This window comes from Stegostoma tigrinum, chromosome 17 (genome assembly GCF_030684315.1).
Source record: "Stegostoma tigrinum isolate sSteTig4 chromosome 17, sSteTig4.hap1, whole genome shotgun sequence".
Classification (NCBI taxonomy): Eukaryota; Metazoa; Chordata; class Chondrichthyes; order Orectolobiformes; family Stegostomatidae; genus Stegostoma; species Stegostoma tigrinum.
The window spans coordinates 42,495,597-42,508,933 of record NC_081370.1 but is presented as its reverse complement, the minus strand read 5'-3'; the positions used below and the strand labels follow the sequence as shown (position 1 = coordinate 42,508,933).

The 13,337-nt window shown below is 41.2% G+C and overlaps 1 protein-coding gene across 7 annotated transcripts in view; it reads right to left on the bottom strand.

Moving 5' to 3' along the window:
* The window catches only part of elp4 (elongator acetyltransferase complex subunit 4), a 257,514-nt gene that overhangs the window by 178,428 nt on the left and 65,749 nt on the right, over positions 1–13,337 (bottom strand). The window lies entirely within an intron of this gene.

Genomic DNA, 13,337 nt, shown 5'->3' with positions numbered 1-13,337 from the left:
GTATTTATCCAATTCTCTTTTGAAAGTCATTCTTGAATCACTATTCCTCAGGCAGTGCCTTCTAGATCATAACCACCTGCTGTCAAAAGCAATCGTTTCTCATGATAGCCTTCGGTGCTTTTGTCGATCAGCATAAACTGTCCCCTCTGGTTACAGACCTTTCTGTCATACGATTCAATTAAACCCACCCATGATTTTGAATAGCTCCATCAAAATTCCTTTTCCCCTTCCCTGCTACAAGGAAAACAAACTCTTTTTTTTCCAGTCTTTCCCCCACAGTTGAAGTTCTCATCCTTGGTTCCATTGTAGTAAATCTCTTTTGCAATTATCCAACATGTTAATATCCACGTGGAGCCTCAATTTGAGCACAGTGATTTGGCTTCAGCTGAACCAAAATCTTATGAAGGTTTAGCATAATTTCATTTCTGAGAGTTTGCTTCCACAGTGGACCATTCTTGAACTCCACTCACTTTTTCCTCACCTCTTTTGTAGTTACATTGATAACGTTTTTAGTGTTGTTTCCCACTCTCACCCTAAATTGGAAAATTTCAGTGATTCCACTTCCAATTTCCATCTTTCTTTCACCTTCACATTGTCCTTGTCCAAATATTTAATTCCCTTCTTCGACTTTTCTGACTCCATCAGTGTGCATGTGTTAATAACTGATATTTATTATCAGTACAATTATTCCCACAGTTCCTGACATCTCACTTCTGGGAAAGACCCTATTCCATTCTGCCAAATACTCTATTTCTTCAGATGATGTCTTGAATACTCATGCTTCTGGAATGACTTGCTTTTCTGGTGGTTAACAGAGCTCTTGACTGGTGTCTTCTCTATTCAGGCATTTCTATTCTTACTGCTTTCCCTCAATCCCAGAATCATGAGAGGACTTATTTGGCCCTTGCCTTCCACTCATCAGCTAATGTATTCAGAAGACAATCTTCCACAATTTTATTCATTTCCAGCTTGATGCCACATCAAACACACTTGCTTTTTTGATCTTCTCCCTTCTTACCAAGATTAGAAATAACTTACTCCAAGAAAACCAGTGACTTATTTGCACTAGTTTCAAAATAAAATACCATATTCATTGTTAATGATGTGATGTCCCTCATAATGGAGTGACCAAACACAGACTGGGTGACCACTTTGTGGAACACTTCCATTCAACCCCCAAATATGTCCCTAAGACTCTAGTTGCTTATCATCTTAATTTTCTACCATGCTTCCAATCTGACCTTTCTGTCATTAGCTGCTAGTGTTTCAATAAAGCTCAGAAGAAGCTTCTAGAGAATCTTTCAACTCTTCACACACCACCTGGTCTCAGTAATAAGTTCAATAATTTACGTCATATTCTTTGCTATTTGATATTTCTATGGTTTTTTTTCTTTTTTTCATTCCTTTCAAAGCTCCTTTCTTTGTGTTCAGATGGGCAACTATCCTACCATGTACATCTCCTCTAGGTACATTTTTACACTGTGCTATCACCAACATCCTCTTTATGTAATTCCTTTTGATCTTGGACCACAGATCCTTTCATAATTTATTATATTTTTTCTTTCACTCCAATGCTAGGGACATCACATCAAGAGACTTTCTATTTAGTTCTATTTCTCATCCATTGCCCTTTCACTTTCTCAAAACTATCACATTCCCACCTTTTCCTAGTTCCGATAAAAACTCAGAGCAGAAACAACAATTGTTTTTCTGATAACCTGCTGTTCTGTTGAGTACTTCCATTTGTTTTTAATTCAAATTTCTAGCATTCACAGTATTTTAGTTTTGTTATAGCATAAAGTCCTTGTGTTTGCACTCTATTCCATTCCTAATAGGTTCAAATTTTGTTTTTAAATAGCCTTCTGAATATGCCCTACCTCTTTAAAAGATTTATGTATTTCAGAGCCCAAGTCTCTCTTTCACTGCACTCCCTTTAAAGAGATCAAGTTCCCATTCCTCCTCATCCCATTCCAATGCTTGCTTAATTTTGAGTCTCGTGTCATTTACAAACTTTGAAATTATACCGTATATACTCAATTCCAGAGCTAATCATTACTTTCTGCTTTCAGTTCCTGCAACAATTTTTTTATTCATGATGACATCTCTTTAATTCAATGGGTTTCAATTTTGTACATAGGACTATCATGAGGCACAACTTGAAACAAATTGCTTTAAAAGTCCATATTCATGATAATAAACAACATTCGCTTAATGAACCATCTTCACTATTTTGATAAAGAATTTGATTGAGTCAAAGATAATTTGGCTTTAAGAAATCAGACTCACCTTCACTTATAACCCAATTATTTTCCAAATATGAATTCATCTTATTCTGGTTATTGTCTCAACTATGTGAGGTAGATGGGGCTGCAGTTGCCAGGTTTTTCTCTTTCCTTTTTCAAGGAGAATCTGGAGCTTAAAATTTCCAATTTTCCACTCCTCAGGCACCACCTCCATCTCCAAGAGGAGTTGGAAGATTGTGGCTATATTCTCCATAATTTTCGCCTTTGTGCCAGGTGAGTTCTCTACTGTCAGTCTTTAAAGTCTTTCCTCTTTAATCAGTTTCTATTCTATCCTTTTGCATCCTGCTTTCCTGCCATAATGGTATATTTCTTTATTTCAGTACCTCAATCTTGGCCTCTGACTCCATTAAGATCTTGTCCTTTTCTTTTGTCTCTGATCAGACTCACCCTTCCTTTGACGATTTACTGTTTGTGTAATTATAAAAAAGATTTTTTGGGTTTTTTGGTACCTGCTAAACTATCCTTACCCTTATTTTCTTTAATAGATCTCCTCTGTACTCTCTGTAGGTCTCTATTCATTCCTGTGATATTAAGTAAGTGCCACTCTAAAAATGTTTAGCTCAAAGACCATAAAATGATCACCAAGAATCATTGCAAATTAGTTGGTGATACTCAAATCAGGTAAATAGCTTAAAGATTTTTCGTTGACCGTTGGGTATGTCTTGTTGACCAGTTAGAGTAACTGCATTCTTAACATTTGTAACCACAAGTGTGAATAATTTTGCCAAATGGAACATCTACATGTTAAATAATTATCACCTTTATTATTGTATTGTCACCCCACATCTCTAGAGAGTTTCAAGTGCTAACATATGGGAGCAAATGTGTTGATGGAGAGAGGTAGAATGTGTTTAACATAAGCATGCTTTTGAATGAACAGATGATTTTCTGTACATTAGTCACAAAGGTACTTTCTACTTATTATTTTTCACTACGAAAAAACATGAACTTTGAAATGCAGCAGCAATTCCACTATGTTGGGATGCAGATTGACAGTGAAGGAATGGATCATGCTTCTGTTTACTCCCCATAACAGTACCAGGCCTTTTTGGTTCAGTATGGCAATGTCATTCATGATACAAGTTTTCTAAAGAATGTCTTGATAAAGTTAAGTATCAATTCTCAGAACATAGCTGCAGTTCTGAGAAATATGCTTACTGGAAATGTGACCTCTCTTTCTCTTTAGTTACTTAGTTCTGCATTTCCTGTTTTTGTTTCAAGCCTCCAATGTTCACTGTTTTCTTCTGACCTCAGAAAACTACCCACCTTCTTTGTCAAGACAAGATGGCCATTTTTATTAACATGATTGCTAAATTTCTGTCAATTCCTAGCCTGTGGGTTGGTGAATACAGCATGTGGATTGAGGGATGACCCAAATTTTGACCATGATGGAGAGTATCATCTGTTCAATTCTGTTTGGGTTGAATGGCAGTGCACAGGTCATCAAAAGGATAGTGCTGCAATATGCTGTACCAGCCCCTGAAACAATTTACTAATAAGTAACTACTGGCAACAAAACAGATGAACAGCAGAGCACATAAATCCGACAGAAAAGAATAGGTCCTAGTCAGGTCAAAGTGCAATTTCTTCAAATTGGTACTGCACTTCCCAGTAAAAGTTAAACTTGTAAAGATTCCAGTTAGCAAAACTATATTTAGAAAATGCATGCTTCCTATAGTTATAATTATTTTTGAGCGAATTGTTTTAGCATGTTATGACATACCTCTGGAGCAGGTGGGACTTGACGTAGGGATACCATTCCATACAAGGCCCCCTAATAGTTAATTATACATTAGCAGAAACTTAAAAAGAATGACATTGGCTCCTCAAAAGCAGATTTTATTCAAGCAAAATTGCTTAAAAAGTACACTTGTGCCAAGGAAAGCTGCACTTATCTCTGAGCCTAACAAATGAAGCTCCAACAACAGCAAACTATGAGTTATGACTCTAATAGGGTTTTCAGAAACTGCAACTAGGTTTTTAAACCGTTATAGTACCCTCCATTTGTACCCACCCTTGCATTCCTCATCTTTTAGTCTGAGCTGCACCATTGGGAACTGCATTTTATTCCTATGTTAAAATGGAATAAAACAGAGCTATGGGAAACATATCATCATTTTTCCACTACACCTTTTTACCGGATCAGGTCTTGGCACCAGCAGTCTGTTTCTCAAGGCCGTTTAAAAATGTCACCTGCAGGGCTTCAGCCAGGCATGGCTCAGACTGCCAGAGCCACCATGCCTCCCCACCGGCTGCTACCAGCTTGGGGGGGGGGGGGGGGGGGGTGTTTTTGGAGGGGGCAAGACTTTTTTTGTGAGCAAGACTAATTCATGTGTCAGAGTGGAGCTTGTGAAATAGGACGGATTACTGCAGCAGGGGTGGGGAGAAGAGAGGCTGATTACAGTGTGTCTGTTGGTGTGCAGATAATGTGCGCATGTTTTGGTAGGGAGGGGAGAGGGACCGAAATTTTCACTGCAAAATTAAAAGTTCATTTGACTCTTTCACATTAAAACAAATTACGTCAAGGTGGCTTTATAGGAAACCTTAATGTGATCTGGTATATAGCAGTCATGCTGAATGCAAATGTTAATGTTAAAAGCATCAGCTGCTTTTTGGCTAAGGTCCATGAGGTGCAAATGCTTAGATAAAGTAGTTGTCGCCTTCCTTTCAGGCAGTCCCTTGGGGATCAATGAGGACTTGGAGACTTACTCTGGTTCAATGAGCTCTGAAGTAATGGATTAATGTAATGTGTGATTTGTAGACTCTGTCACCAGCAGGCAAGATAGTACTTGAGGGATTCAGCAGATTGGTTGCTTGGAAGTTTGCATGTTCTCTTCAATGCCTCAAAATCACCGCTGGACATTCCTAAAGTCTCTCTACGTATTCAGTGCCTTCTTGGATCCCCTTCTCAATCCTGGGCAGTTCAAAACTGAGGAATCTCATGAGTCAAAGAGGATACCTGCAATTTTCCGGGATAGTTTGCAAACACCCCTAAAGCATTTTTGCAGTTTTCCTGGGAATACTCTGTCATAAGAGCATTCAAAGCCAAATAGCTGCTTCTGGAGTCAGGTGACAGGTTATATAAGCCACATTTCCTACCCAGCAAAGCCGATTTTAACAGATTAGTGCCTCAATGCTGGACATAATAACTAGGAAAGGAAGAAGTTGTTGGATTGTCTTTCTTGCATTCAGGCATGAAGTACTGATGTTGGTATTTTTCCAGTGCTGGGAGGTACCTGCTGTAGGTTAAGTCTCCAGTATGTATAGCAGCATTTGGAATACTGCTTTCCACAACTGCATGACCATGTTTTCTTCAGCCAGTCAAACACTAATCTGACACATTAGAGTCTATGATGAATCTTGTTTATATTTGCCTTCATCAAGGGGAGGTTCCTGAAGATACAGAGAATGGTCTACAATTTCCAGAATTGTACCACTGATCTTAATCAAAGGGGACAGCAGAGTGGGAAGCACGCACACTCGCATAAACTCCATGACTGAGATTGGAGGCAGCATAGGGTGAACATTTTTCAGTCTGTGTATTAGATTATCTCCACCTCTGTGGACAATTTGTTGGAGATGCGGTGCAGTCCTGCAGTGAGGAAAACTAAGGAGAGCTGCTGTAATGACAGCCTTGTACGACCTGAGCTGTCATTGGGATATGATATATGGTGGTTCCATTGGCAAGGATTACAGCCTGGATGTCATCGTGGAGTAGGTGGAAGAGGATAATAAATTTACAAACATACAAAGAAGAAACAACAGTAGGCTACTGGACCCTCTGAGCTTGCTCCCATTCAATAAGACCATGGCTGACCTGATTTCAATCTCAACTGTACATCCCCGCCTTTCTGATACTCTTTCATTTATGATCTGCCATATTTCTAGCAGATACTACATTCGCTTTTATGAGTCAAAGGCTTTAGTTTGGTTGAAAAGGGTCACGTACAATGATTAGTGCCACTTTTTTTGAATTGGCCATGCAGTAAAGATCATGTCTGTGTGCTTTTGGATGAGTGCAAACAAAAGGAGCTCCTTGGCTATTGGGAGGAGTTGCTCAACCACTGTCCTTCAGGAAAGAAAGGAGGGGTATCATTATTAGTTAAGAAGGGGACTGCATGCCTGAGAAGGAAGCTGTCTCAGAGGATTCAAGGACACAGTGAAAATGGGTGGAATTACAGTATGAAAAGGGTGCTGTTCCAGTACAGTTACAACACTGGCATCCACCCGACAATGTGGAAAATTACCCACTAATGTTGTGTACACAAAAAGCAGGACAAATCCAACCAGGCCATTACCACCCCATCAGTATACTCTCATTCATCCAGAAAGTGATGGAAGGTATCATCAACAGCACCATCAAGCAGCGCCTGCTCAGCTATAACCTGATCAGTGGTGCCCAGTTTGGGTTCCACCTGGGCTACTCAGCTCCTTGGTTCAAACATAGACAAAAGAGCTAAATTCCAAGGATGAGGCGAAAGTGACAACCCTTGACATCAAGGCCGCATTTGAGTGAACGTGACATCAAAGAGTCCTGGAAAGACTGGAATCAATGGGTATCTGTGGGCAAACTCTCTGCTGGCTTGAGTCATACCTGGTACATTAGGAAGATGATTCTGGTTATTGGAGGTCAGCCATCTCAGCTCCAGGGCATCTTTGCAGAAGTTCCTCAGGGTAACGTTTTAGTTCTAACCATCTTCAACTGCTTCATCAGTGACCTTGCCGCATCAAAATGTCAGAAGTGGGAACGTCTGTCGATGATTGCACAACGTTCAGCACCAATCGTGACTCCACAAATACTGAAGCAGTCCATGCTCAAGTTCATCACGAATAGGACAATATCCAGGCTTGGGCTGACAAATGGCAAGTAATGTTCACATCACACAAATGCCATGCAATGATCATCTCCAATAACAGATAACCTAACCACCACCCTTGATATTCAGTGGTGTTACCAGCATTGAATCCCCCACTATCAACATCCTTGGGATTACTATTAACCAGAAACTCAACTGGACCCACCATATAAACATAGTGGCTATAAGAACAGTCAGAAGCTAGTAATACAACAGCGGGTCACTCCCCTTCTGACTCCCCATAGACTGGCATCTGCAAGGTATAAATCAGGAGTCTGATGGAATACTCCCCACTTGCCTGAATGGGTGCAGTTTCAACAATATTCAAGAAGGTGGACACCATTCAGGACAAAGCAGCCTGTTTGACTGGCACCACATCCACAAGTATCCACTCACTCCACTATGGAAACTGACGCTATCAGGCAGGAGTTGGAAAGTACAGATTGGGAGCAATTGTTCCACAGAAAGGGCACAACAGACATTCGGAGACTGTTTAAGGAGCAGTTGTTGTGAGTGACACATAAATTTGTTCCTCTGAGACAGGTAAGAAGGGGTAAGATTAAGGAGCCTTGGATGACGGGAACAGAGGTGCTTCTCATCAAAAGGAAAAAGGCAGCTTACGTAAAGCGGAGGAAACAAGCGTCTAGCACAGCTTTAGAGGATTACAGGCTTGCTCGGAAGGAGCTCAAAAGTGGACTGAGGAGGGCCAGGAGGGGGCGCGAAAAAGGCTTGGCAGGAAGGATTAGGGAGAACCCAAAGGCATTTTACTCATACGTGAGGATTAAGAGAATGATCAGGGAGAAGGTAGGGCCAATCAGGGATAGCGTAGGGAACTTGTGTGTGGAGTCTGAGCAGATAGGGGAAGCCCTAAATGAGTTTTTTGCTTTGGTTTTCACTAAGGAAGGGGACCTTGTTGTGAATGAGAACTTTGAGGAGCAGGAAAACAGGCTTGAACAGATCGAGATTGAGGAAGTTGATGTGCTGGAAATTTTGGCAAACATTAAGATTGATAAGTCCCCAGGGCCAGACCAGATTTATCCTAGGTTGCTCCCGGAAGCGAGAATGGAGGTTGCTAAGCCGCTGGCGAAGATCTCTGCTTCCTCACTCTCCACGGGAGTCGTACCAAAAGATTGGAGGGAGGCAAATGTTGTTCCTCTTCTCAAGAAAGAGAATAGGGAAATCCCTGGAAATTACAGACCAGTTAGTCTTACGTCTGTGGTCAGCATTGTTTTGGAAAGAATTCTGAGGGATAGGATTTATGACTATTTGGAAAAGCACAGCGTGATTAAAGGGAGTCAGCATGGCTTTGAGAGGGGCAGGTCATGCCTCACAAATCTTATTCAGTTCTTTGAGGAGGTCACGAGACAGGTTGACGGGGGTCGAGCAGTGGATGTGGTGTACATGGACTTCAGCAGGGCATTCGATAAGGTTCCCACGGCAGGCTCATTCATAAAGTCAGGAGGTATGGGATACAGGGTGATTTGGCTGTCTGGGTTCAGAATTGGTTGGCTTACAGGAGGTAGAGAGTTGTTGTAGATGGTAAATATTCTACCTGGAGGTCAGTGATGAGTGGTGTCCCGCAGGGGTCTGTTCTTGGGCCTCTGCTTCTTTGTAGTTTTTATAAATGACTTGGATGAGGAGGTTGAGGGGTGGGTTAGTATGTTTGTGAATGACACAAAGGTTGGAGGTGTCGTTGATTGTATCGACGGCTATTGCAGGCTTCAGCGAGACAGTGACAGTATGCAGAGCTGGGCTGAGAAATGGCAGATGGAGTTGAACCTGGATAAATGCGAAGTGATGCATATAAATGCTGAATATAGGATTAAAGGCAGGATTCTCAGTAGTGTGGAAGAACAGCAGGATCTTGGTGTTCAAGTGCATAGCTCCCTCAAAGTTGCCACCCAAGTGGATAAGGTTGTCAAGAAAGCATATAGTGTTTGGGCTTTCATTAACGGGGGGTTGAGTTTAAGAGCTGCAAGGTTATGCTGCAGCTCTACACAACCCTGGTGAGACCACACTTGGAATATTGTGTTCAGTTCTGGTCGCCCTATTATAGGAAAGATGTGCAGGCTTTGGAGAGGGTGCAATGGAGGTTTACCAGGATGCTGCCTGGACTGGAGGGCTTGTCTTACGAGGAGAGGTTGACTGAGCTCGGACTTTTCTCACTGGAGAGGACGAGGAAGAGAGGAGACCTGATTGAGGTGTACAAGGTAATGAGAGGCATGGATAGAGTCGATAGCCAGAGACTTTTCCCCAGGGCAGGAGTGACTGACATGAGGGGTCATGGTTTTAAGGCGTTAGGAGGGAGGTATAGGGAGACGTCAGAGGGTGGTTCGTCACCCAGAGAGTTGTGAGCGCATGGAATAGTTTGCCAGTGGTAAACGTGGAAGCAGAGTCATTAGTGACATTTAAGCGACTGCTGGACATACACATGGACAAGAGTGAAGTGAGGGGAATGTAGGTTAGGTTATTTTAGTTTTGGATTAGGATTATTCCACAGGCCGAAGGGCCTGTACTGTGCTGTAATTTTCTATGTTCTATGTACCGATGCTCAGTAGCAAAATTGTGTACTATCTACAAGAAGCAATGCAGAAATTCACCAAGTCTCATTCGACAGCACCTTCCAAAACCATGGCCACTTCCATCTAGAAGAACAAGGGTAGCAGAAATCTGGGAATATCACCTCCTGTAAGTTCCTCTCCAAGCCACTCACTATCCTGACTTGGAAATGTATTGTTGTTCCTTCACTGTCACTGGGTCAGAATCCTGTGATTACAGGTCAACTTACAGCACATGGGCTGCAACAGCTCAAGAAGGCAGCTCACCAACACCTGCTCAAGGGTAACTGGGGATGAGTAAGCCAGCCAAGTGACGCCCATGTCCCATTGGCAAATAAATTTAAAAATTACATTGCCTGGTGGACCGACTTGTGGAAAAGAACAAATCTTCAGGGAACTTACACAGAAATGCCAGCATTACGGAGTATGTACAATGGGAGATTTCAATTAAGGGGCAGTGAAGGGCAATTATTTCTAAATTGTGTTTGAGAGCGTTTCCTACAGCAGTACAGTCTAAAAAGGAAGGATGCAATATTGAACCCGCTCCTTGGAAATAAGATGGACCAAGTGGACCAATTGTCAGTAGGGGGACATTTGTGAGAAAGTGATCATGATATCGTAAGATTTAGGATTGTGTTGCAGAATGACATATAACAATCCAGAGAAAGAAAAATCAATTGGCAGAGAGCTGCCTTTAATGGTGAAGAACACAGCTCAGTAGGATTGACTGAAGTATGAGATTGTCAGGAAGAACAGCAGCTGAACAATGGGCCACCTTTAAATAGTAGATAGTTCAGATATAGTCAAGGTACATTCTGTCTTTTGGAAAAGATAGACCAAACAATTGCATAGTTCCCTGGATGAGGAAGGAGGTAGAAATTAACATTTTTTTAAAAAGTGTGTGCTTTTAACAAGTGTAAGACAGAAGATGCAATTGAAAATCAACAGCAATATTGAAGGTTTGTGGGAAATGAAACAGCAAAAGAACGGAATCAAGACGAACTATGAGAAGAAACAGGCAGCTAGCACAAAGGGAAATCCTGAAGTCTTCTATCTACATTTCAACAAAATGGCGATTAAAGGATGAGCAGGACTGATCAGAGACCAAAAGGGGAATTTACACATGGAGGCGGTGAGCGTAGCTGAGGTGTTAAATGAATACTTTGTATATGTCTTTGACAAGAGAAAGATGCTGCCAGACTATGGTATCGATGGAAGAACCTGTGAAACTAGAGGGATTTACAATGAATGAGGAAGAAATCTATTAGACTGTGAGCACTTAACACTGACAAGGAACGGAACCAGATGAGATACATTCAAGGCATTTCAAGGAAGTGAGTGAATAAATTGTGGGGGCCCTAGCCCTCATCTTTCTGCATTCCCAGGACTAAGGGTGACAGAAGACAGGAGAACTGCAAACATTATGGTCTTGTTCAAGAAAGGTTGTAAGGACAATCCCCGCAATTACAGATTAGTTTGTTTAACTTCAGACATGGAGAAACATCAAAAAATAATTATTCGGGCTAGAATTTCTAATCACATGGGAAGAAAGTAGTTTGATTAGGAAGAATCAGCATGGAATTCCAAAGGAATAATTGAAATAACTCCACAGAGGTCAGTATCCCATCACCAAATCACCCCTTATTTGCATGTGGACAATCCTTGACAACGATCCATCACTCTCAGAGACAGGTTTCAGAGTGAAGAGGATGTCTGACACTCCTGTTCTTCTCCGTCAGCCAGAACTTCCTGATTGGACAAGATTAACAATTCCAATCAGTGAATTCATATTCTATGAGGTCCACCTGGCTAACCTCATCACGATCATGACAGACATCTTGTTTAACTGACTTGCTGCAGTTTTTTTTAAGAGAGAGCGGGAAAGGATCAATGAGGCTAACAGTGTTGATGTGGCATACATCGAATTCCAGAAGGCATTTGGCACACTGCAACATATTTGAGAAAGTTATAGATCATGGTATAAAAGAGACAGTAGCAACATGGATACAAAAGTGGTTTGACTGATAGATAACAGAATAATGATTAATAGATATTTTTCAGGCTGGGGGAAATTTTCATGGAATTCCCCTTGGGTCAATGTTGGGATTCTTGCTTTTCCTGATATATTTTAATGATGTAGATTTTTGTGAGCAGAGGACAATTTCAAAACATGTAAATTTGGAAGAACTGTCAACTATGGAGGAGGCCAGTGTGAAATTTCAAAAGGATATTGACAAATTCGTAGTGTGAGTGGATAGATGGCAGCTGAGATTCAACACAGTTAAGTGTGAGGTGATGCACTTTGGCTGGAAAAACATTGAAAGGCATTATAAATTAAGGGTACAATTCAAAAGGGAGTTAAAGAACAGAAGGTCTTGGTGTGTGTGGACGATGGCAAGACGGGTGGAGACAATAGTCAATAAACATATACTACTCTCAACTTATTGGTGGTACGCACAGCACAGACCATCACGGAAGCCAACTTTCCATCCACAGACTCCATTTACTTGCTTGCTGCCACCGAAAGACTGCCAACATCATTGAAGACCCATTACACTCCGGTAATGATCTCCTACCACCTATTCCGTCAGGTAGAAGGTACAGAAACCTGAACACATGCACAAGCAGGTTCAGGAACAGCTTCTTCCTGGTAATTATCAGACTGATGATTGGGCTCTGTAGCGTCAAATAAGGCTGATCTTGCTAACACTGATCTCGCCTAGCGCACGGCCTGTGCAATGTAGCTTCTATGGCTCTGTCTAAGTCTTTTTGATCTGTGCATCCTTTGCTTACCACTTGTAAACAAAGATTTTCACCATATTTTGGTACACCTGACAATAAGTCAATCAATAAATCAAAAATCAATCAATAACAGGGGCATAAAGTATAAGTGCAGGGAGGTGATATTAAACACCAGTTAGACATCAGCTGGAGTATTGTGTACAGTTTGTAGGTATCACAATATAGGAAAGATACAAATGTATTGGAGAGTGCAGAAACAATTTACAAGAATGGTTCTAGGAATGAGAAATTTCAGGGGCGATGACAGATTGCTGAAGTTGGTATTTTTCTCCCCGGAGGGAAAAACGCTCGGGGAAGATTTAATGGGTGTTTTCTAAATCATGAATGGGCTGGATAGAGTAAATAGGGAGAAGCTCTTCCTGCTCATAAAAGAAAAATGAACAAGCAGCCACAGATTTAAAATGACGTGCAAATAAAGCAAGTGTGATATTAAAAAAGTCTTTTTCAGACAATAAGAAATTAGGAACACACTGCCTGTGGTGGAGGCAGGTTCAATTGAGGTGTTCAAGAGGGCATTGGATGATTATTTGAATGAAAATGGGGTGCAGGGATATGGGGAAAAAGCGGGAAATTGGAACCAGGTAACAGAACAATGCGTCAAATGCCATCCTTCTGTGTTGTAACAATTCTGTGATTCACTGGCAGGAGGTGGTCAATTGCATCCTTACCACATTCCTTCCCGTTACAGATTTATATCACATATTTTATGTTTCTTTTTAAATTGGACTTTGACGATTATATACCAAATGCTAACTTTTTTATTTCTGTTTTTATTTGTTGACTCCTGGAGTCACATTAATTTTCAACTACTAAAATGG